The 23,645-nt window shown below is 40.9% G+C and overlaps 1 pseudogene across 1 annotated transcript in view; it reads right to left on the reverse strand.

Annotated features, from left to right (window-relative positions):
- The window catches only part of LOC146567298 (sodium/hydrogen exchanger 9-like), a 62,835-nt pseudogene that overhangs the window by 10,577 nt on the left and 28,613 nt on the right, over positions 1–23,645 (reverse strand). Inside the window, exons 11-13 of the transcript XR_014893899.1 lie at positions 21,968–22,079; positions 20,951–21,104; positions 794–839 (exon numbers count right to left, since the gene is read on the reverse strand). The product of XR_014893899.1 is annotated as a sodium/hydrogen exchanger 9-like (transcript). The remainder of the gene's footprint in view (positions 1–793; positions 840–20,950; positions 21,105–21,967; positions 22,080–23,645) is intronic.

Here is a 23,645-nt window from a genome sequence, read left to right on the forward strand (position 1 = left end):
AAAGGCTGGACGCCCATTATGTGTCAGTAGGAGAGGATGGAAGGATATGCTGCAAGTACAATATTTGCAGAAATTATACATATTAGTAAATCCCTATAATGTACAGTTCTCAATATTTAAACAAGAAATAGTGTGAAAGAAGAATGTGTTGACCACAAAACCGCTCGAAGTTTTATAGTCTCACATGTTCAGCGAAGCTTGCTGCTTCCAGTGCGACACAATGCGTATGTAGGCAGAATCACTTCTTGTAACACAGTGAAATGTAAGTGACTGTGTGACAGTCAATATTAGAAGCTGTTGGGCCAATACTTGTTTTTTTTGGTGTTGAGCATATTCTTGGAAGCATTATTTTCTTAAGCTTAATGTGCACTCTTTCTAACTAGAGTAGCCCCCTGAAACAAATCAGATACATTCGTAAACAGACTGCAATGATGTTCAAGCTTCAGCATGTTAAAGCACACGGAATGACAATTAACTTGCCGTAACCCATCGATAAACAGTGGCACTAATATACAATCTTCTAAATGGGATTGGAGAAGCGATGCCTGCACATCAATGCAAATTGTGCTGAGAAGGATTTAGAAAGCACCGATTAAAAAAAGGATCAATTTGGAATATTTAGCCGAATCCAGTTATTTGATAGTCACATAATATGTGGTGCATAAAGAAGGAAGCTGATAAACATTTCTATTAAAAAAGGCAAAATTTGATCCCAGAAAGAAAAACAAGAGGATGAATAAATATAGTGAATTTAGAAAAAAGATTTATCTATAGTAGAAACAACTGCGCTTACCTCAAAAATGCGGTCCTCCTGGTTTTCATCTGGATCCACCCCCACTCTAGAGTGAATTAAAATAGAAGTACAGTGAAATCCTGACTCACTGTGCAATAATAATAAGAATTTCCAATAAGAAGAAGAATTCTCAGATGCTTTTGCTCTATAAGAATAGAACAAAAGGTATTGGAGAAAATCTCCAATCCCGTTTGAATAGTCTAATGCTGCATGCAGCTTAGCAGGGAAGGTGACAGTCAGTCCCGTAACACGGTTTAGTTCTGAACATGACCTTTCAAACAGTTTCATCAAAATCAGCCTCATCTTCCACATCACACTGGGAAAATGTCAGCTGGGTAAACCTTTGATAAATGACAAACAGCGACGCAATTATGCTCGATATCATGCGCGGCTGCTGTTATTATCCTGTCAAGGTGTGTGGACCCCACTTTGCTGCGACAGGGCAGGGAGGAGAGGCCGACTGGCTGCTTGTTCACTCTGAGCTGAAATACAGTGACTCAACAACAGCCCGACACAGTCCCCATGAGCCACTTCGTCTCACAATGAGAGTGTTATTTCAGAGTGTGCGTGCATTTGCTGCTTTTAAGCCTAAAACTGTCAGACTTTCTTAAAGCCAAATGGTGAAAATCTTGATATAACGACCTACCACCTGCAATCATCTACATATATACGACTGCACAAAACAGTGCACCAGCAGCACCATCAGTAGACTGGGGGCTTAAAGAGATGCAGGGAGGGAGATGGCTGTCGATTCTTGTTCCTGCAGGTCAGCAGTTAACTCTAATAGCCTGGCATTACTGCTCGGGACATTTTGAAATAGCCTTCTGTGCATTTGTGTGTGTATGTGTGCTTTTGCTTTTTTTTTTAGTGTGCTATACTAAAGCCTTTTACTAAGAATGCAGTGCAATAACACAAAAGACAGGAGATTCTCATCAGAGCATTACAGCTCTGCGAATGGTTGTACAGATTGTGCCTTGGCAGCCGTTCTTCCATAATCCATCTCTTTGTCAATGTTTGTCTTGACTGTGCTTCAGTTTCTCCCTCTCAGATGACTGCTCATCTTGTTTTTGCTTCTCGAATTTCATCTTAGTCTTTGTATTTTCTACAGTGCAGTGGAGGCTGCTTTGTGCCTCAGTATGACACAGATGCTGTGGTTTGAAACTGTCATAAAGAAAAATCTGGACGTGAATGTATTTGTTGTCTCACCTGATATACGCTGGTAGCATATCCTATTACAGAGTTTTCTCTCTTTGTCACCTAATAAATCTAAAGGGTCTAATATAACGATAACCTGAGTAAACACAACGTGCAATTTTTAAATGATGATTTCATTTGTCGAGAGAAAGAAACTATCCAAACCTACTTGACCCTATGTGAAAAAAAAATAATTGTCCCCTAAATCTAATAACTGGTTATGTTGCTCTTGGCAGCAAGAACTACAATCAAGCATTTGTGATAACTGGCAATGAGTTTTTCACATCACTGTAAAGGAATTTTTGGCCCACTCTTCTTTGCAGAATTGTTTTAATTTGAAGAGTTTTTCGAGCATGAACGGCTTGTTAAGTTCATGCCCAAGCACCTCGATCTGATTTAAATCTTGACTTTATCTATGCCACTCCAAAACCCTTTGAATCCATTCAGAGGTGGACTTGCTGGTGTGTTTCCCAACATTGTCCTGCTGCAAGTGCGCTTGAGCTTCAGGGCACAAACTGATGGCTGGACTCTCCTTCAGGAGTTGCTGGTAGAGAGCTGAATTCGTGGTTGCATCAGTCATACCAACTTGTTCATGTACTGACGCAACAAAGCAGCCCCAAACCATCACACTACCGCTACCATGTTTAACTGTTGGCTTGATGTTGTTTTTATGAAATGTTGTGCTAGTTTTACAGCAGATGTAAAGGGAGTCAAGTTTCTCATCAGTCCACGGAATATTTTTTAAAAAGTCCTTAACTAAGGAAAGTGAGGCTTGCATTTCTTTAGATGCTGTTCTGGGTTCTTTTGTGACCTCCTGGAGGCGTCATCGAGTAATTTGGATAAACCGGCCACTCCTGGGAAGTTTCATCAGTGTTTCAAATTTTCTCCATTTGTGGATAATGTTCTCACTCTGGTACACTGTAATCACAAACCCCTAAATATGAATAATTATTCCTTTGACAGATGTCAATTATTTTCTTTCTGATCTGTTTCTTTAGACTGTGGCTTGATGTGTTGCTATTAGAGATCTTTTAGCTTACATCACTTTGTCACATAGGTGCTATTTAAGTGATTTCTTGATTTAACAGATCTGGGAGTAATCAGGCCTGTGTGTAGCTAGCGAAACTGGCCTCATATGATTAATCACAGCTTCTATCACATCATCAGTTTTTACCTTACATCACTTAACCCCAGCCGTCGTTCTCCTCTTCTTTTTAATGTAACATTTTTCACATCGCTATCATCTCTACCCTTTCTTTCCCCTTTGTCTTCCAACCCCACTTCATCTTCTCTTTGCTAATTTGTCTCCCCTTTTAGCATTTCAATATCCATTTCACTCTCTCAGATCACTCTTCCTCTCATCACCACCTCTCACCTTCTCTCAATCCTCGTTCTTCTTTCTCACCACCATCTCTCTCTCCTCTATTTTCTCACCACCACGTGGATCAATTCTTTCTCTCAACAGGAACAGAAAGGGAACTGAGATCAAATTTGTGCTGAATTATTCTTAAATTCCCTGAGAACTGCTTTTATCATGCAAGGGCTAAAATGGAACAATTTATTTTAGGGCTGTGGAAGAACCTTGTGGATGGGGCAGGCTGTGACAGGCACATGCAGCCTGCACTGCATGTGACGCATCCCCTTCAGCTGGTGGAATGCATTCTGTGGCGACAGGCTCTGTCGCTGAGCTGAAAGAAAGAGGAAAGGGCAGATATGTTGCAAGGGAAGCGAACGAGAAGAGAAAGCTGCGGGTGTGAGCAAAGAGGAGATGGCGAGTGCAGCAAAAAACAACAACAACAACAACAACAACAACAAAAAGTAGTTTTGAGTTTCTTGAGTATGACGGAAGAATATCTTTGCTGACAGTGTCAGAATGAGTGGATGCTATGTTGGAGAGTGTGTGTGAGAGGCAGGGAGAGTGAGTGAAAGATAGGACAAGACAGCCAGAGACAGACAAAGAGGGAGAGACATAAAAGAGAATGGAAAAACAGTTATGTGGGGCTCTCACTCAATCCCAATGCAAGAACGGAACAAGGAGATAACAAGGCAGTGGGCGTTTGTGAGCCGGTGTCCTTTCACGGCCTTGCTTTTCAAATTGATACGCACCCTGTGCACTGGGATTCAGACAAATCAAGTCCAAACTAACTACCCTGTGACTGTGAGTTCACATGAATAACTCTGTAAATGAATTAAAGTGGACAGCCAGGGGAACGCAGCGGGAGAGAAAAGAAAGCGCAACAGAGGAGGAAACGCGTGTAAACTTTGCATAAATTCATATCTACTACAGGAAAATAGGGGCGCAGACGAGAGCTGAGTCATAGATACTTTTGTAATGAGCCTCCACAGGAATATGTGATCCTCCCATGGCCCACTTGTTTCTCCAAATGAGGCAGAGTTACCCCCATTCTGTAAGGAAATCACATCCCATGCAATAAAAGTCAGTCAAAAAGAAATTCACCGAGGAGCAACTCGATCTCCTGCAATCTGGCAAGATTGTAAGACAGAGTTGGTGCTCCTGTTGTGCAAGTCCTCAGCATTGTACAAAATCAGTGGCCTTTTTATGTGCTGATACAATCATGTGTTGCAATAAGCTCCAGTGCTCCTCAAACATCTCTGGACATATTCCAGGATGACACAACACTTTGTACGGGGCCCTTACTTGACGACTCAGCCGGTTCTTTCGGGGAACATTGCTATTAATAACAGCATGTTTTTAGGCCTGAGTTCTTTTATGTAAGAGAACGAACTTCTTTTCTTTACCTTATCTTGCGCAGCCATACATAAAAGCTGGAATTACACAGCAGAAAGCACCCTCGCACACACATAAATATCTCCTTACAAGTTAATACTTCCACTGTGCCTGAGAGAGAAGTGGAAGAGTGAAATAACTTGGCCTTGGGCAATGATGAAGTATGCGGTAGGAATGTGTACGCGCAAATGTATATGTGCCCGCGTCTCCATTGGACTGTTATCACTCTAGCTGACAGTAATGGGCTGATAAAGCTGAGCTCACTGTCTTGCAGGCACACTGAACATGAAGCCCCCTGAGAGACTACAACTGCTTTGCATGTATACCTCATTTATACACTGGGGGGAGTCTACAGGTAGTGTCTCAATGTGTTTGGCAGAGATTTTGCCCCTCAAAAAACGACTTGCAATTGTTTATTAAGGAAAAGAAAATGAGATATAATTGGAAGCTTAAGTTAAGAACAATCAAATAAGCTTCTTTTTAAGTTCAAGAGCTCAAGGATGAAATACTTAGCAGGCAGGGTAAATTAAGTTACAGCACTCCTCCCTTGTGCTGCGCAGGCGATGCACAAGTTCTTTTTTTCACTGCTCCGAGAGAGAGGCAGGGGATAAGGAAAACACGGAAGAAAATCGAAATAGGGAGGGGGCGAGACAAAGACAAAGAGGCAGAATCTCACAGGGACTGTGTTTGCACTATACTGTGAGTATGGACAAGAGGAAAGCTCATCCTTCTAGTTTCCTGTTTGAAAATCCCATTTGGCTGTTCTTCTCACCGGGGACACACTGATATCATATTTGACAGCTCTCAGGAACAGAGCCTGGAACCAAAGCTGACACATACGCGAGGATATTTTCTGGGTTTAAATTCTGCCCCACAGACTTTCCAGCTACAGCAAACACACTTTACCCCCAATCATAACTACAGAGTACTTCCAGAAAACAGAGCACTTTAAATAAAGTATTGAATGTAAGTGTACAGATGCTGTTACATACGCCATATCATATAAAGGCGACTGCAAGCTCAACGGAAGCAAAATACATGTACATGTGTGTATTTGAATAACAAATAATTTATTGCACTACAGTTAATTCATCAGTAAAAGTGAGTAGATGCTACAGGTTATACGGGTTATATCGCAAAAAGGACGTATATGACTATAAAATAAAATCCCCAAACAGTGCAGACATCAATACCTGCAATGACTCATAGGCTGGTTTTAAGATTTCAATGTAGTGTAGGCTTGGCACTGACAATAAAAAAAAAGCAGCAGTTCAAGTAAAGCAAAGATTAAATTAAAGATGTGCCCCCCTCTCACTGTGCGAGCATTACGTGTAAGTAAACACAATGACACACATGATTATGACTTCATAAGACGTGTAAATATATTCGCCTGATCCTTACATGGCATTTATACTTTGCTAGCAATGTGAATTTAAAAACCTTGCGGGCTGCAGGAGCTGCCGAAGAATAACACTGAAGTTATCGATATGCGATGACTAACCACAATCACACGTTATCCGAAACAAAATCCTGAACTTGAACTGCAGATGTCATGAGAAAGTCGAGCCAAGAGCTCTCTCACACCCACAAAACTCTAGCACCCCACCGTGAGCTCTGCAGTGCGATCAGCTCCACAACTATGCACAAAATGAAACCTTCAAGTGCCTGAACAGTCAAGCGCGACTGTTTAAGACATTACATATTGTGCAAGATACTGCAATCTTGGATGTGGACAATAGAACATAATGTCTTTCCAAGCTTTAAGACAGATAAGTTCACGCGGTCATGGCCGAGCCCTGTATCGCTCAGTGTTATGACTCTGCTGTGGATAAGGACATAAAACTGGAACATAAATTTCCCTTCCTGATACTGCAGTCTAGCAAAACAAAGCGTCATAAATGACCAAGTCCTCGACTGTAATATGTAGGTCGATCTACAAAGACCCAGAATGTGCTTTCACCTAAATTTCAAATCACTTGAGCTGGTGTAAAAATAAAACTGGCAGGGTAGTGTAGAGGGACGCGTGTGCCTGAGATGCACGTGTACTGAAGATATTAGCGGGATGCGCAAAGCATAAGTGCACGGTTCGTTCGTTGTCCTCTTCTTATCTCATCTAACCAGGCAAAACTTTTTATATGCTCGGCCATTTTGCTCACTGATGAATGATCACCCACTCAGCAGATGTCCAAATATTATGTTATCTTTTCTGTTGTTTGAACTGAGCTATGAGATATCGATGGCCAGAAATAACTCTGGATATGTAATACCAAGTTGGACGTTTTGGCTAGTCAGAACCTTGAGCAAATTACTCACAGATTTAGCACAGTCATTGCAATGGAATTTTCCCATTTTTAAAATACATTTGTTATAACTTGGGCTGTATTTTTTATGCATTTAATTTGCATTTCATGTAGACAAAAGACTTTAATCAACTAAAAATTTAAATAATCTGCCTGAGAAGTGATAGCTAAACCCATTTGCCCTCAAAAATGCCTTAATTCAGAGATTAGATAGATTCAACATGACGCTGGAAGCATTCCCCAGAGATTTTGGTTCACATTGACATGTTAGCATCAGTCAGCTGCTGTATGATATGAATCTCCCATTGCACCAAATCCCAAAAGGTGCTCCACTGGATTGAGATCTGGTGACTGTGGAGGCAACTTGAGGGCAGTGAACTCATTGTCCTTTGAGTTTGAGATTGTCTGAGTTTTGTGACATAGTTTGCGTGCCACAGAAAATGGGTACACTGTGGCCATAATGCAATAGTGGTGAGCAACAATACTCATACTCAACTGGTACTAAGGGATGCAAGAGATAATCCCTCATTATACCACCAGCAATTTAGTTCAATTCAATTTTCGCCTCAAGGCGCTTTATATTGTGTGGTAAAGACCCTACAGCCTGGACTGCTGATACAAGGCATGCACTCCACCATCTGAATGTTGCAGCAGTAACCAACACTCATCAGACCGGGCCATGTCTTTCCAATCTGTTGTCCAATTTTGTGTGAATTGTAGCCTCAGTTTCCTGTTCTTCGCTGACAGGAATGGCACCCGGCCATTCTCTTCTGACCTCTGGTATTAACAACAAATTTTTGCCAAGTCAACTACTGCTCACTGGGTATTTTCTCTTTTTCAGACACTAGAGATGGTTGTGTGTGAAAATACGAGTAGATCAGCAGCTTCTGAAATACTCAAACCAGCCCATCTGGCTCTAATAACCAAATTCAAAGTCACTTAGATCGATTTTCTTCCCCATTTTGATGCTTGGTTTGAACTTTTATGTTTATATTCAGTCTGACGAATTAAAGAATCAATCAAAACGTCTCTTTACGGTCATACATGTGAATGTGTGCTGTGCAATAACAGAAAATACAGACATTCTGAAAATATTACTTCATCACATTTTTGCACAGATGAGATTAGGAGATTAATAGCAGTCTAGTCTTCCAACAACAACACAATAACGCCACAGCAATCAGCTGCACATATTTCTCTAAGGACTGGTAATAGGGGAAAACATCTACCACCCTAAGTAACATTACCACCTACCAGCAACTCTAAACCTCACCAATTACAACCCCAATTCCAAAAAAGTTGGCATCATGTGTAAAATGTTAACACAAACAAAATGCAATCATTTACAAGTCTCACAAACACTCATTTTATTCACAATAGAATGTATAAAAACGTATCAAATGTTTAAATTGAGAAATTTTACTACTGTTTGTTAAACATTAGCTCATTTTGAATTTGACAGCAACACGTCTTGAAAAAGTTGGGACTAGGGCAACAAAAGGCTGGAAAAGTAAGTGGTGCTAAAAAAAAAAGAAAGAGCTGGAGGTACATTTTGCAATTCATTAGGTTAAATAGCAGCAGGTCAGTAACATGACTGCGTATAAAAAGAGCTTCTTAGAGAAGCAGAGTTTCTCAGAAATAAAGACGGGCAGAGGATCACAAATCTGCAACAACAACCAAAAGTCCAAAAACAATGGTCGAGTATCTCATCATCTTGCATTAGTTTCTATCTAGAAAGACACCACTGATACTGAAAGCTATACACAGGTTTCAGAACAACACATGCTCCCATCTAGATGATGTCATTTTCAGGGAAGACCTTGGATTGAATGACATATCAGACAAAAACGGGACAACAGTCATCTCCAAAAGGTCCAGCTGCAGGTCTCCTCAGATGTTTATGGGCTGAAGGGAAGAAGAAGAAGAGTGGATGCTACACAGTGGCCATGTCCCAACTTTTTGAGAAGTATTACTGCCATCAAATTCAAAATGACCTTCAATTTGTCCCCTCATTTGATATTTTTCTGTATTCTATCGTGAATAAGTGAAAGAAAATGGATCGATGGAAATTTCTCTCATTTTATTTGAGTTTGTGAAAAACTAATTTAAGTGGCTGCTGGCTGTAATTGTCATGAATTGTGAGGTCGAGGACTCAAATGCATACTTTATTTTAGGCAGAGAAATGCCCAAAGTCCATATGTACGCACAGGTGAATCGAATCTAGATAACAAGACAAAGGGTTACAAAGTAACTAACCAATACACAGACTACACACACATATATGTAGCAACCTAACATTAGTAGTGTGGAATGAGATATAAACCCTAATCATGATTAACAAAATAAAAACAGTAATAATACCACTAATAATAAAATATTGTAAATCCTAAACTAGGGGATACAAACTAAGTACTCAAAATCCTGAGTATAAAACTCAGGATCATGATCAGTAGTATTACATGTGATCAGTTACAAAGGTGCTTTCTGCTCAAACTACTTTGTTAGATAAATCCATTATAGCTTATGTTTCAGCTGTTTTGAGTGTAAAAGAAAGTGTAGGCACTATCAGATAAATGAAATGTTGGAAAAATAACAATTTTTCAATATAACGTAGTAGGAAATTTATATTTATATGTATTTTTGACTATTTATTTTCTCATCTTAGAACAAGTTAACCATAGCACAATGCCATCTTCTATCTAGATCCTGCTGTGCATCATATTATATACAAAGCAATGTAAAAAACAACAAAGAATATTATTACTGAATGTCAGTATTTCCTCACTGTGTGAAACAGTGTCACTTCAGCAGGAAGGAGCGTTTTTAGCTTTGTAGCCAGCTGAGTTGCTGGAGGTATCCAAAGATGGCTGGGAGTGGAGAAGCCTGTGCGAGCCAAAGATATTATTATTGTACAGAATTAATTTCCCCTCTTGCTGTCCACCTGCATGTCTCAGCATGTCATAAGGAAACTAAATTTAGTCTCGTGGACTTTGCGGGACAGTAACTGTCCAAAAGGATGCAACGTAACATCCCAATACTGCACAAATCCAACATGAATTCTTTTTTAACAATGTTTATTTTAGTCTTAGAGGGTCTACATGCATAGTGATAATATTATCAATGCTAAAGAAAGTTAAAGGTGAGTTTGGCAAGAACTACTAGTGGCTGTGAGTTTTTGTGAAGTAAGTAAAGAAGTAAAAAGTAAAGATGCTCAGATATTGAGCTGAAGGCTGAACTGCTTTATGACATCAACTTGAATAATGACTGTTAATAACTTACAAAGTGATTGAAAATATATTATTCGCCTCTTGCATTACTGCTGACAAGTCACCGCGTTGGCATCAGGGAAATCAAACCAGATTTAATCACAAATTTATTAATCTTTCAATAAGTCTGTTACTAGTCTAGTGGCATTTGCCGGCAACTGCTACATCATTCATACCTTTGGGGCAGAACAACCCCTTTAGCATGTCTTGATTTCTCCTTCTTTCCTGTTCTCACTCCTGCCAAACTACCCTAAAGGATATGAGATCAAGTGCCTTCTTTTGAGCCACGGCAGGCTCTAAGGGGATGTCTTAATCTTTGGTTGTCGTATTTGGATGCTGCCATCTCTTTCTTGTTGAGGATCAAGGGTGATGTCTGCCGACACCACCTAAATACATCAGGAGAATCTCAGAGAAAGAAATCACTGGTAACAAGACTAACTTGACAAAGCAATTCCAATAACTTCATCCTGTTTTGTATTTTATATGTTGCCCAGGGAAATGGGCTTGTTTCTTTCCACTGCAGAGGCAACTGTAGGAATGGTTGAATGGTTAACAGCACTCTGCTTTTAGATTATTCAGTATAGAGTACTTTGCTCCATAATGCCGGCTGTACAATGTAAAATTTGTCTCCTACGACTGCAGCCAGCTGGTCTGAACATTAGTCAAATGTATCTGATAAATCGCACGTCTCAAAAACTGGTATACTGTCATGTCTGGAGATGCACAGATGAATGTATTGCAGCCACACAAGTGGCCTGCGATAGCTGATTCTGGGTTTTGACAGGGATATTATCAACAGGCTATCTTCCACCTGCTCACTCATCTGCTGCCTCATCATCCTCTACCTTCCTCAAAATGCTGCTGCTGCTGCTGCTGTGGGGGAGATTGTTCTCTATATGTAGGTGCTGATGAAATTTTGAGGGCGAGTGGTGAATTATTTAAGAGGGAGGATTATGAAAGCAGTTTCTTGGCGCGTTGCTGGCGGGTATGAATCGATATGAGTCCTCCCCAGCCCCAACCCTTCCTTTCTTTTTTCTTTTTTTTTTTTGCCTTTGCTCCCCCTGAAACCACGGACCCTCTGAACAGAAGTCCAGACACATGGGCAGGGGGCCGTGGCAGCCTGGACAGCCAGATGTACTGTGCCCCATGAAATACAGTAGATGAGAAAGCAAGCAGAAACAAGACGGGATTGTTTATCTCTGTGTGTGTGTTTGAGCGTGCAAGAGATACAGAAGGGTCTAATTCAGACTGACCACATCCACGGGAACAGATGGCGCACTCAATGGCTGCCAAGACTGTTCTCCTTTTCCTCTGGTTCTGCCTTGGGGCAGGGGTCTAACAGTCAGGAGGCCGTACACTCAGATGCTGGGCACACATACACACAAACCCACATTTCTGTGGTGAAGTGTCACCCATAGCTATGTGCTGGTTGGTTCGCACAGATGCCTTCAATGATGATTTGATTGTATGGGCTTGATTTGTGCAGTGCCAATGCTCGGAGGCTTTCGAGGCCGAATAAACGACCATGTTCCCAGCACTCATTCTCCCGTTTCACTTGATTGTCTCTCAGTGAGTTAGTCTGCATCCATTTCGCTCTCTGTCTCTAGCCACCACCCCACACAGACACTCAGCTCCCTTCTATCTGCTGAAACAATACATTTTTCCTTCTTTCCTCATCTGTGTATTGGGAGTCCACATTTGACCAGCACTTTTGTCCTCTCTCTGGGTGATGATTTCCTGACTCTAGAAATAACAGTTGGGACTAAGAGTGCAGATTTCGGATCAAATGGTTAGGTTTTAGCCTTGTGGCTAGCCTTTGATATATATATCAAATCAAATGTTTTCTTTGCTACCCATAAGTCGGCATTTTGAATTAGGTATCTCAAATTTTACCACTTCCTGACTCAAACTTAAAATAGCTCATAATTGAGGAAATAACTTGATATTTTTAGTTATTTTGTAATAAAATCTAGGCAAAAAAGTGCTGTGTAGGGAAATGAGCTTCTCTAAATGTTTGCATGCTGACATAAACATTCAACTCGAAGCATCACTTTGGAAAGTTACAGCCTCAAAGAGATGTCCCAGACAGTATATGAAGATGTAGATTTTTAATGTGTCTCACCTTCTTGACTTCAGTGCTGCATTCCAAGTCTTGCCAATTAAGCTGTGAGTAAAATGTTTTCATAATTCATAAAAAACGAAGGCCCAAACTGTGAAAATAAGAACTAGGTTGTAAAGAAAATCATTTTCTTTTATGCAGTACAAAAATGAACTTGACTCAATTGATTCTTTCAATCTTTTTTGGCTGTCTCTCTCTCATTTTCTTTCTCCATCTTTCCTTCCAATGTGCCTGCCGTTAATTCTTCAAGAGGCAGACGGCTGAAATTATAGAGGGCTAAAAATAATGGCTCTATAAATAAAAGGTACCCATTACGAGTGATTGAGAGGTGAGGTCGCGAGGCAGCTGGGGATGCTGGGAAAGCTGAATTCATTAGCATTCTCCACTTCCAAAAGGAAGCTCCCACAACTCTCACACAAAAACAAACTGCACAGCCTCCTTGTAAACAGCACGCACAGTGATGCAGCCCTGGGATCCAGAGTGCTTCGAACTCTCTTCCTCTCTCTACCTCTGCAGCTCTCTGCAGTGCTGCAAATTTTGGCCCCGTCGATACCATCCATCAGTCCTCATTACCGCTTTCATTCTGAGCAGTCCATGCAGTCTGCATTCTTATAGCACTGTTCATCCACCAGCAGAGTGGAAAAATGTGCGCACACGAGCATTTGCATCTGTGAATACGTGAGAGGGCGTGCAGCAGAAGCACCCCACGTCTATTTTACTATGCAAACTCATGTGTGGATCCTCTTTGAGCCCACAGACACCTACCAATGTTACACACAAAACATACTGATCCAGTCCCAATATATTCTTCCCCACCTGTTTCCCTCTTTCTTTAAAAAGACCAAAAAAAATGTTCATCCACAAACCCTGTGTTTATTCCATTTGCATATTTTACAACCTCATGCGAAATGTCCCTATTTCTGTATTTATAGCATCATTGTTCCCTGAAACACTCACATGAATACACACACATGTGGCTGCTTCTCTTGCCCTGATGTTCCTTTTAATGGTCCTCCTCCTCCCTCTGTATTGACGTCATATCCATTAGGTCGTGCCTCTGGGCCTTTTTAGTGAAAGCTGAAGCACAGGGCTCCAGTGTATGAGTCCTCCGTCCAGAGTCAATCTCCACCTGATAAACTTGCTGTATTGGCCGATCTGACAGATGCGGTTACCACGGCAATCTGTTTAGTCTTTGCACACTGCTACGACTATCAATCCACTATGAGAGTAACCTATTGAACTGTGTAGGAAAACCAGCACACCAAGAGCAGGTTGGATGCTCCCCTCAAGCTATCACCTTTTTTTTGTCTGCATCCACAAAAACACACACACACACACACACACACACACACACACACACACACTATCTACACTCCTATGTGTGTTGACAGGTAAGGTAAGGTAGGACTATCTGTATCTGGTGCCCGAGAGTAACCCTGGCAGGCTAATGTGAAGAGATAACATTTCATGTCTGATCAGCATCAGAATCAGAATTTACCTTCATCTCCCAGCTTCCATCTGTCTCACGATGCTCCTCTTCAATAACATCCTTACCTAGGTCCCTACCTGTTCCAGGAACTAACCTTTTTTAAGACCTCGAATATGGCACTGAAGTCTCATCAACGCTGTAACCTTACAAGCTGAACTCCGTGACTGTTTTCCTCCTTCATAAATACAGAATGAGTTTGAAATACAACTTCAGCCTAAGCATAGCAGCGATTGCCAGGCTTCACTGGTATCAGTGTTGTGTTGCTTTGCCTAGACAAAACTGGCTAATGCCTGCTTGAGGTCATGAATATTTGGAGCTGAGAGCTCCTGCTGGAAAAAGACCAAGGGTGTATTTTGTTGGCAGATCCTCTTCCCTGAAGAGAGTCATCTGAAATGTTAAGTTAAAACCCGGCTCTTGGACACTTCAGAAGCTTAATCAGTGGTTGGTGCGGCTGGCTGAACTCACAAGTCCCCACTGTGTGAGAGCAATGAGACTAATACAATGAAAAATAAGATTTAACTTTCGGTACAGCAAAGGATGGGGAGAACAGAGACGTAAGGATAACAAAAACAAAACAAAAACAATAAGAAGAATAAGAAGTAAGCTGCCTTTTATATTGAAAAACAACAGTGACAAAGTGTTCAGGGCTCAGTATTGTAGCTTCAATCCATCACTGGATCATTGGCCTTCATTAATAATGAATGTGTTTTGTTGTGACAAAACAGACTGACAGGGAGACAGCTACCTAACCCCCTCAATCTATTCATTAAAAGGACTAAAGAAAGACGAGCATTCTTACAAGTTCTGATGTTCACAAGGCTATTGTACAGCTAAGATTGAAATCTCAATACTGAATATATATTGCATTTTTTAAGGGAAGAAATTATAGTATTTGTTCCCTGTCTAAATTTCAAAGTCATTCCTTGTTGTAGATTTGTTTTCTAATACACACCTTTCTTGTGTTTTTCCATCTTCCTTTGTTGCAAAGCAATCACTTTGACTGAACAGAATAAAGAATATACCAATGATGGATTTAAGCTTCTGTCTCTCTGTCCCCGTTGTCTTCTTTCATTAACAGAAGGGGCAAACCTACGCAGCAGCCATTCATCTTTGGAGTTTTTTGAAGTATCTTCCCTCCGATCAGGTTGACGTCTCTTTATTATGGGCAGTGTGTATTTGCCTGTGTACATGAGGATATGTGGCTGACTTTCCTCTCTCCTTCAGCCTACTATGAAGAGGGAGGATCTACACGTGTTAAGTCTTGTTCTAATACTTGGATAAGACTTGAAAAGGGCAAAAACTGCAAATGTACATTATAATTTGATGAAAGCTGCTGTTAAAGCTCCCAATATTGACACTTGAGAGGCAGATGGATGTCAAAGGCACAGAAAGAGAAGGCGAGAGGGAGTGAGAAAGAGATAAGAGGTCAGTGGGGCATGAAGGAGAGTAAGTGACATCAGTTTTCCACCCGTCCATCTGTCCTCTCAAAACAAGCAGGCCAGTCATTAGCCAGACTCCAGCTGTTATGCCTTAGCCTCCAAATTTTGAGGCTAAGGCATAACACACACACACACACACACACACACACACACACACACACACACACACACACACACACACACACACACACGCAGCAGAGAGCAAAGCCTGCCCTCAATAGGCACCATGAAGTATTTTGAAATGGCATAATTTCACAAAGGGCAAATGGGATACATGGGAGCTTTCTTCTCTTCTCACATCCTCGATCAATCATCTTCACGACATGAAGAACGCAGGTTACACAAGTCTATAGCCGACCTAGGCTCTTTGTGAGGCTGTACAATGCAAGAGCTGAGATTTTAGTAAAATGCTTACAATGATACTGTTAATAGTGATAGCTGGCAGTTAATTTTCACTATGCTTTCTGTCACAAGTTAGCCTCCTTGTTGTAGCTATGCACAGAGCTTATGTTGATAGAAATAACCTGTGTTTCCCCCAAAATTTGATTCTTTGGGGGTATTACTTCAAAACTAATTAAAAATGACTGAATTGACTGAACTCACATTTTTATTAAAACATTAAAAACACAAAGACGTATTCTGGTAATTACCAGTACTGTTAATTTAGGGCAGCTGTGGCATAAACCTTACATTGTGCGTTGGTTTAGTAATTTTAAGCAATGTATGTTTTTTTGCCAATAAATGCATGAGTATGCAAAGCACCAGTTCACTGCTAGTAATAGATGATCATAAATAATAACAGTGATTGAGGAAAATGATGACATTCAAACTGAAATGGCTTGAAGAGGACATGACTGGCTATTCTTCAAAGCCTACTGGCCCCAGACTGCTCACTGTGACTGAGTTTCAAATCCCCCAAGGGGCACCCTGCCACCTCCAGCCCACATTAAAGCCGAGGAGACGGACCGAGACTGAGAACACACACTATGCATCTGAGTGTGTCTCTGCGTTTTGTTTTTTCCACAGGCCAACATATAATTATGTCAACTATTTATAGCTGTTATAATTATCGGTGCCATGCATCAGATGAATATAGCAAAAATAAAAATGATTTGAAAGTAACTTGTTCTGAAGTCCACTGCAATCTGCCCCAATGTTTAAACACTGGCTTTGCAATAACAATAAAATTCCTCCTGCTGTCAGACTTTACTGCACTGCATCAAGGTTGAGCTTTCATCTTTGGTTGGTTAGCTCCTCCTGCACTTGATTGCACTTCAGTGAAAACAGAACCCCCTTTTTTTGTTCCTTTTTAATGTTATTTTTGGAGTCTTTATTTTGGGAGTTGGTCTTCCAAAATTTGTGTTGCACCCCCTGCTGAGTACAACAACATCTCTGGAGGTTGCCGTTGAGCTTACGAAAGAAGCGCAACAATGCAGAGGAGGAGAACCAGAGAATATAACGATTACACGGCTTTGCAGTTGCGTCTCAATATATCAATAATTACAAGGGACTGTACGATCAAGAAAAATAGCATTTTCATTACCACGTGCAGTAAGGTGTAAATAATCAGTTTATTTTGTGGCATCATGATGAAACTCATGCTGCTGTGAGTGTGGGCAATAATGTACCCTGAAATTGAGACTGAAATGGAGGAACTGTAGAGGGAGAGGAGGACTGGGAGACAGTCTAGCTTTAAAAGCACATTTCATCAAGTGAAGTGTGATGTCTGGACAGTGAGCTGAAAACTGAGGGAGTCTTTTATTACACAGTGCTCATATGGTCCATGGTTTTAACAGTCTATCTAAGCATGCAGCACATGAATTTCACATTGCAGTCTAAAAGACTCTTCACCCCCTCTAAGCTCAGCTCACTCGTGTGTAGCATGCATCAATGGATTTGTATTCGTGTACTTGTTTGTGTGTCTGTGTAGCACAACGTGAGCCTCTATAGATAGAAGAATAGAGGGAAAAAAACAGTGCAATCAAATACATTTTCCCCCATTTGTGCCTGGCTATAAAAGCTACTTTCTTTGTCCTTCTTGAATTCTTGTGTCCACTTTGTGGTTAGAAAACTCCCAGTATCTTTTATAATGAGAGATAAAATTCTGATGTCAGTTTGTAAACAACCTTCACTGACAGATAATCTGGTCATTTCCTGTCTTAGGCAGTCATGTAAAAAAATGAAAGTTTCCTATGAAGTCCAGTGAAACAACAAAGAACACCCCATGCCCTCATTATCTTGTTAAACCACCTTGAGCAGCAGTAACTGGAAGAAATCATTTTCTGTCTCTCACATGGTTGTGGAAGAATTTAGGCCAACTCTTCTTTACACCATTGTTTCAGTTCATCGAGGTTTGAAGGCACTCCTTTACGCACAGCTCTCTTAAGGTCCTGCCAGAGCTTTTCAATCAGGTTCAAGTCCAGACTTGAACAGGGCAAAGGCAAAAACATGATTATTTTATTTGCCAGCCATTCTGTTGCAGACTCTTGGCTGTGTTTGGGAGCATTGTGCTGTTGCACAACTCAATCTGGACCAAGCTTTAGGTGATGGGCAGATGGTCTCACATTTGACTCTAGAATACTTTAGTATACAGAGTTTATAATAAACTCAATGAGTGCAAGCTGCCCAAGTCCTTTTGCTGCAAAACAAATCCAAATGGCAACTGTCAAGTACCCCACCGTGCTTGACAGTTGGTATGAGGTGTTCACGCTGATATGCTGTGCTTGGTTTTTACTAAACATGGTACTGCACATTATGGCCAAACATCTCTGCTTTGATGTCGTCCGTCCAAAGGACATTGCTTCCAGATGTCTTGAAGTTTGTTCAGATGCAACTTTGCAAAGCTAAGCTGTGCTCCCATGTTGTTTTTAGATAGAAGAGGCTTTCTCCAGGTAACTATCCAAATAAACCATATTTGTTCAGTCTTTTAACTAAACTATTTTTCTGTCATGCACTTTAACATTTAAGGTCTGTAGACTCACAGACAGTATCTCTTGTGTTGTTGTTTTTTTCCCTGTAACGTCCACGCCTGGGAAAATTATGTAATTTTGTTAGCACATACCTGATCGCTCCATACAAGCAAAACTGCCAAAACTTCTGTTTTATCGAGCTGCTCACACTTGCTGATTATCAGTTAATCAAGTGCATCTGATTAACAGCACCTGGCTGCTGGTTACCCATTTAATTCCCATGGAGGCAGAAAGGGTGTGCTTAAGTTTTTCACAAGTCTACGCATGTAAGAGCACTCTGATATGCTTTTATGCACCCACATATCTTTTCAGTAGCAAATTACCTATAATAGAAGAGAATACGACATAAAGAAGTCTCGCCGTAGCATTTATAAATAGCACTTTACATACAGATTTTTGTACCTTTGCTTTCTGACCAAGAGGCAGTGCAGACTCCCAAATATTTCTCCTTAGTTTTACAAGTTATAGCTTCTTGTGTTTTTCAAGTTCTTTCTAACTCTGCACACCCTCTTGCACTGTATATACAGAAATAATTTTACACAGAGTACAACTTTCAAAGACTCCTCCACAAAACCACTTTATATTTCAAAGATGGAATAGGAGGTAAATTTGCTCCAGGTGAAGAAATGTAATGTATTATTCACCAAAATGAAGTCTTTCAAAATTGCTTCTTGTCCCTTTACTTCATGCAATCGGTTGAGGGAAGGGAGATGAAGAGGGAAGCAGTCGTGGGAGTTTGGGATGGGAAGTGAGGAAAAGAGTTATTCTCTGAAACATGACAGCCCTGGAGGCACGACGCACTGTACTGTGATGCGTTGACGGAATGACTACTCATAAAGACAGTCATGTCATGTGGATAAACAGCGGGCAGATGCATTATTCAGGACAAATATCCACAGGTGCACATGTAGAGTATGTACACAGACACAAAAGCAAGAAGAAGGGAGGGAGTGGGAGGTATAACAGCAATACAACTCAACAGCTCTCTCTAAATGTAAGGGTCTAACATAATGGATGTAAAGATTCACAGTACATGCCAGTACAAATCAAATTAAAGAAATATACATGATTTAACCAGCTAGAGATGGTTGTGGGTGGAAATGAGAGTAGATCAGCAGTTTCTGAAACATTGCGATGCTCCATGATGAATTCAGTAGGTTGTCTTGACCATATCTACATGTGTAAATGAGTTGCTGCCACGTTATTGGCCAATTAGATATTTGTATTATCAGTTAACTGAGCAAGTGTACCTAATAGAGTGTCTGATTTTTGTATATGTTTTGTTTTTTTTACTTTAGCTGTACAAAAAGCTTTACAAAATGTTTCTCGTCCCACAAATGTTGGCAAATCTGCTCTCCATGGCACTGGCCGTCCTTTGGTTGCAACTCAGTGTCTCGCTCAAGGACACTTCAGTATGCGGAGTGGCTGAGGACTGAACTGCTTGATTAGTGGACAGCCAAATGCCTTAAAACGTTCGCAAAGCAGTTCAGCTTGTACCACACAAAAGAGGAGGGTTTGTGGATACAAATCCAGCACCCGGGGAGATCTCACACGGATACTGGCTCTTTCTCTGGTTCATAAACTGTAGAATTACAATTAAATGAAGCTTATTTGACTATAAAAGCTCAAATGAACAACTAGATTCAATTACAAAAGCCAATCTGCAATTCATTAGCAGCAGGTTAGCTCCAGGTTTTGCTTCTCATCACAAATTGTGCTGCTGTGTGTTTCAATTTCCCATCAAAGGAGCTTTTGGACCTACTGTACAGCTGGACTGACGCAATCCTACAAGCCAGATCTCATCCTAAGATCCTCAGGCACACATTTAGCTCTTCTTTACTTACTGTATATTCTTTTACTGTTTTGTTTTTTGTTGTTTTTTTGCCCTTGATCAACATTTGTTTATGGTTTATCTTTTCCACTTAACAAAATTTGTCCATATTCATCATTTTATTAATTTTTATTGAAGTGTCATTTATACTTGAAAATCAGGCCGTGTTCACTATTATGTACTTCCTATTATTATACCGAACACTTTGCTTTTAGTTGATTTGTAAGGATATCTTTCTTAGAGTTGCATCAAGCTGAAACCATGTACACCGCACAGACTTCTTTCACAGACTGTGGGAGTCAATTATACCACTGTGATCTGGGCCATAGATTACCCTTTAACAATATAAGTATCTAATTACCGCCTTGCATCCTTTACGCCTCTTCTGCGCTCTTTAATCATTATCACCCACTGGCCTTGATCGCAGTATACAGACTTTAAATCTTTCGATATGCGCGCCCATATATATATATATATATATATGAGCACATATTTTACTATTATCTGTGTGGAGCACCTGTGCACTCCAGCTGTGCCAGTCACTAATGGAGGGCACGTTTGCACAAAGGCTGTGTGTGGATGGTGAGGAAGAAGAGGAGGGGGCTTCAGAATTCAAATGTGCTCCTTTTACAAAGAGCTGTTGTATTTTGAGAGAGAATACATGTGAGAGTCTAATTAAGTAAATTTGTGGGCACTGGCAGAACAAATGAAGAAGACACAGATGGGCAGATGGAGAGACAGGACGACAGGTCTTTCGCGCATCCCACTATCTGTATCACTCGACAAGGTGTTTGAACCAACCTGATGTCCAGACGCCGCAGCATGGGATCAGCAGCCGTACCAAGTACCCAGATGGTGAAGACAATCATCAGCAGGGTGGTGGTGAAGATGGTGTGACTCACTTCCTTAGCTGTGACTTTTACAGCCAGTCTAAAAGCCACAGCCCCCCTCAAACCTGAGGCAAGAGAAGACATTTCTGAGCAAACAGCTGGATTAATGCCTTCCATTAAACCACCAGATAACCATCTACCAACCAATTACACAGAAACTGAGCCAGTTAATAACTCTGTCAATGGGTAACAAATAACACCCTGACAGTCACTATCATTGACCACTTGCTGACCAGCAAATAGCCCTGAAACAAACTCCAAGATTGCTGTACAGTGGTGACATAATGCTTAAAGCCAAAACAATTCCCAGAGCAAATCCTTTTCTGCCACGAGAAAAAAAAGAAAGATGAGGGAGGTGATAGCGGCGACGGTGGGGGAGTTTTGAAAAATAGCAAAACAAGAGCTTTTTATAAAGAAACCTTACGTAAGACGTAAAGTGGGTCAGACAAGCAGAGAAACATGCTGCTGTGGCGCTACCCCACATCAAAGGTTCCCTTCTCCTGCATCATCAAATCATTCAGGGTGCCAACCGCTAGTCTCAGATACCTCAGATAAGTAAGACTAAGACTTCTATATATGCTTCCACTCACAGGTAACAAATAGATAAAAAGCTTCTTTAAAAAACATAAATCTCAAATTCAGACAGTATTGATTAATGCAAAAATTCTTCCTCCAACAAGGTGAATTATTCTAAACCCCGAGGTAGGTGCTGGTCTTTGTGTTCGCCTTAACTGACTTAATGCGCACACCAGCTCGCACTTGTTCCACAGAGGACACATTTTCTCAGCATCTCTACTCATGCCATTAGCTGCAGGCGAAGAGGAGAGTGGAATAATTAGAGCTTTCATGGGATAAATCAGGGTGAAAGTTTTCTTCTTCTCCCCCCCTTCTCTCGTAGCAAAAACAACAACTAGAATGAAAAGTGTACCTGCAAACATCATGAAGTGCTGGAACTTGCAAGGTATCTTGTTTGTGCGACCCAGGTTCAGCAGGAAAGATAAGGGGTAGATGTTGAATGCTCTTGAAATAAAGACGGACAGCTGTATGCATTGAATGCAGATTAAGGAGAACATTTATGAGACTTGCAGGTTTCACGGAAAGTTGATCATTCGGTCTTATACTGTCGAAAATCTGCCGGGGAATAAAAAAGTGCCGTAAATCACACTGGTTAACTGGATATCATTGATAAGTAATCACATTTTTTGCTCAATTTTCTGCATCCAGAAATAAATAAATGCAACACTGTGAGGTCAGGCTATAGACGTCCACCTGTGAATAACACTAAATATTACGCATGTGCGTAATATTTAGTCTCTGGATATTTTCCGTTTGGGATGAAAACACGGCAACGTGGCACCATGCCGAGGCATGAAGCCAATCAGGCTGCGCCAGCTGTCTCTGCCCTCCACACACACTTTGATGTCTCACGTAGGATAAGACTGAATGCTAAGTGTCCTGGGCAGAAGTTATCAAGATGATATCTGTACAATTACCAGGGAGATAGCTGCCATCCAGGATACACGTCACGTCATCGGTCATGCTTTTAGAAGAAGTTAGAAATACAGCCTCAGATCCTCTCATAGGTTTTTTTTCCCCTTTTTGATAGTCTGACGTAAGTTAAGGGTAAGCTGAGTGAACCAAAGTGAAGAGGGTTTGGAAAGCTCTTTACTCTTAAAAAAGAAAAAAAAAGATCCTCTTTGAAATTTGTTGCATAAAAACTAATCTGTGCAGACAGGTAACCCTTCTTTGGTATCAGAAAGAGAAGGGATTTGAGTTTATCCTTAGTAAGTCTAAATATAACGGTATAAATAAAGGGACCAATATTTTAGGCAGGACACCTCGGCCTGACAGGGCTATTACTAAAACAGTACTCCCTCGCACCCTGCAGTCAATATTACATCTCACGCACCCTATGGATTTTCAAAAGCAATATCCTGCTCCCAAAAGCAGTCATTTTTCTTTATCAAAGGCCTCTGAGCTATTCGAATGGAGGTAATTAAGCACTTTCATCTCAGCCTAATTTCCAATAAAGCCTATCTCTATTGTCACTGGCAAAGGCTGCAAGCTACAGCGATTAAAATCTACAGCATAACCAAAGAGCGATTAACAGGGTGGAATCACTGGGGTTATTTCTTTTTCATAGACACTTTTAGAGCCGTAAAACTGGAAACCGACATCCACTTATTCATGTTTGTCCATCCGGTTGATCTTCCTGTATATGTAGATAGCTAGCCGGAGCTTTTTAAAACTCCGATTAAATTCCTGTGCACTTGTTCCCCACATTTCCTGACTTCCATCTAATGAAGGCGGATTGCCAAAAACACATTTTAAAGAAATCAGACCCAATGCTCAAATCATTTGTTTCTTTTCTTTCTTTCTTTTTTTGCTGGACATAAGAGTACTGGAATAAAGAATCTGCTCAGTCAACTATTTCTACGGCCCCTTTGACCCTATGGTAGAAGATGGATTGTAATAATAATTGCTGGCCATCTGGGCACTGGACTGTGAAAGAACAGCTCCTTGGAGTGCAGCCACTAGAGTCGCTCCTCCAGCATACACTATGGTCGTGCCAGCTCTCAGGAAAGGACAATTGTACAGCAAGCAGC

This window comes from Mchenga conophoros, linkage group LG9 (assembly GCF_057382185.1).
Source record: "Mchenga conophoros isolate Kocher_MC1m ecotype Shallow Benthic linkage group LG9, M_conophoros_male_GT1.1, whole genome shotgun sequence".
NCBI classification, from domain to species: domain Eukaryota; kingdom Metazoa; phylum Chordata; class Actinopteri; order Cichliformes; family Cichlidae; genus Mchenga; species Mchenga conophoros.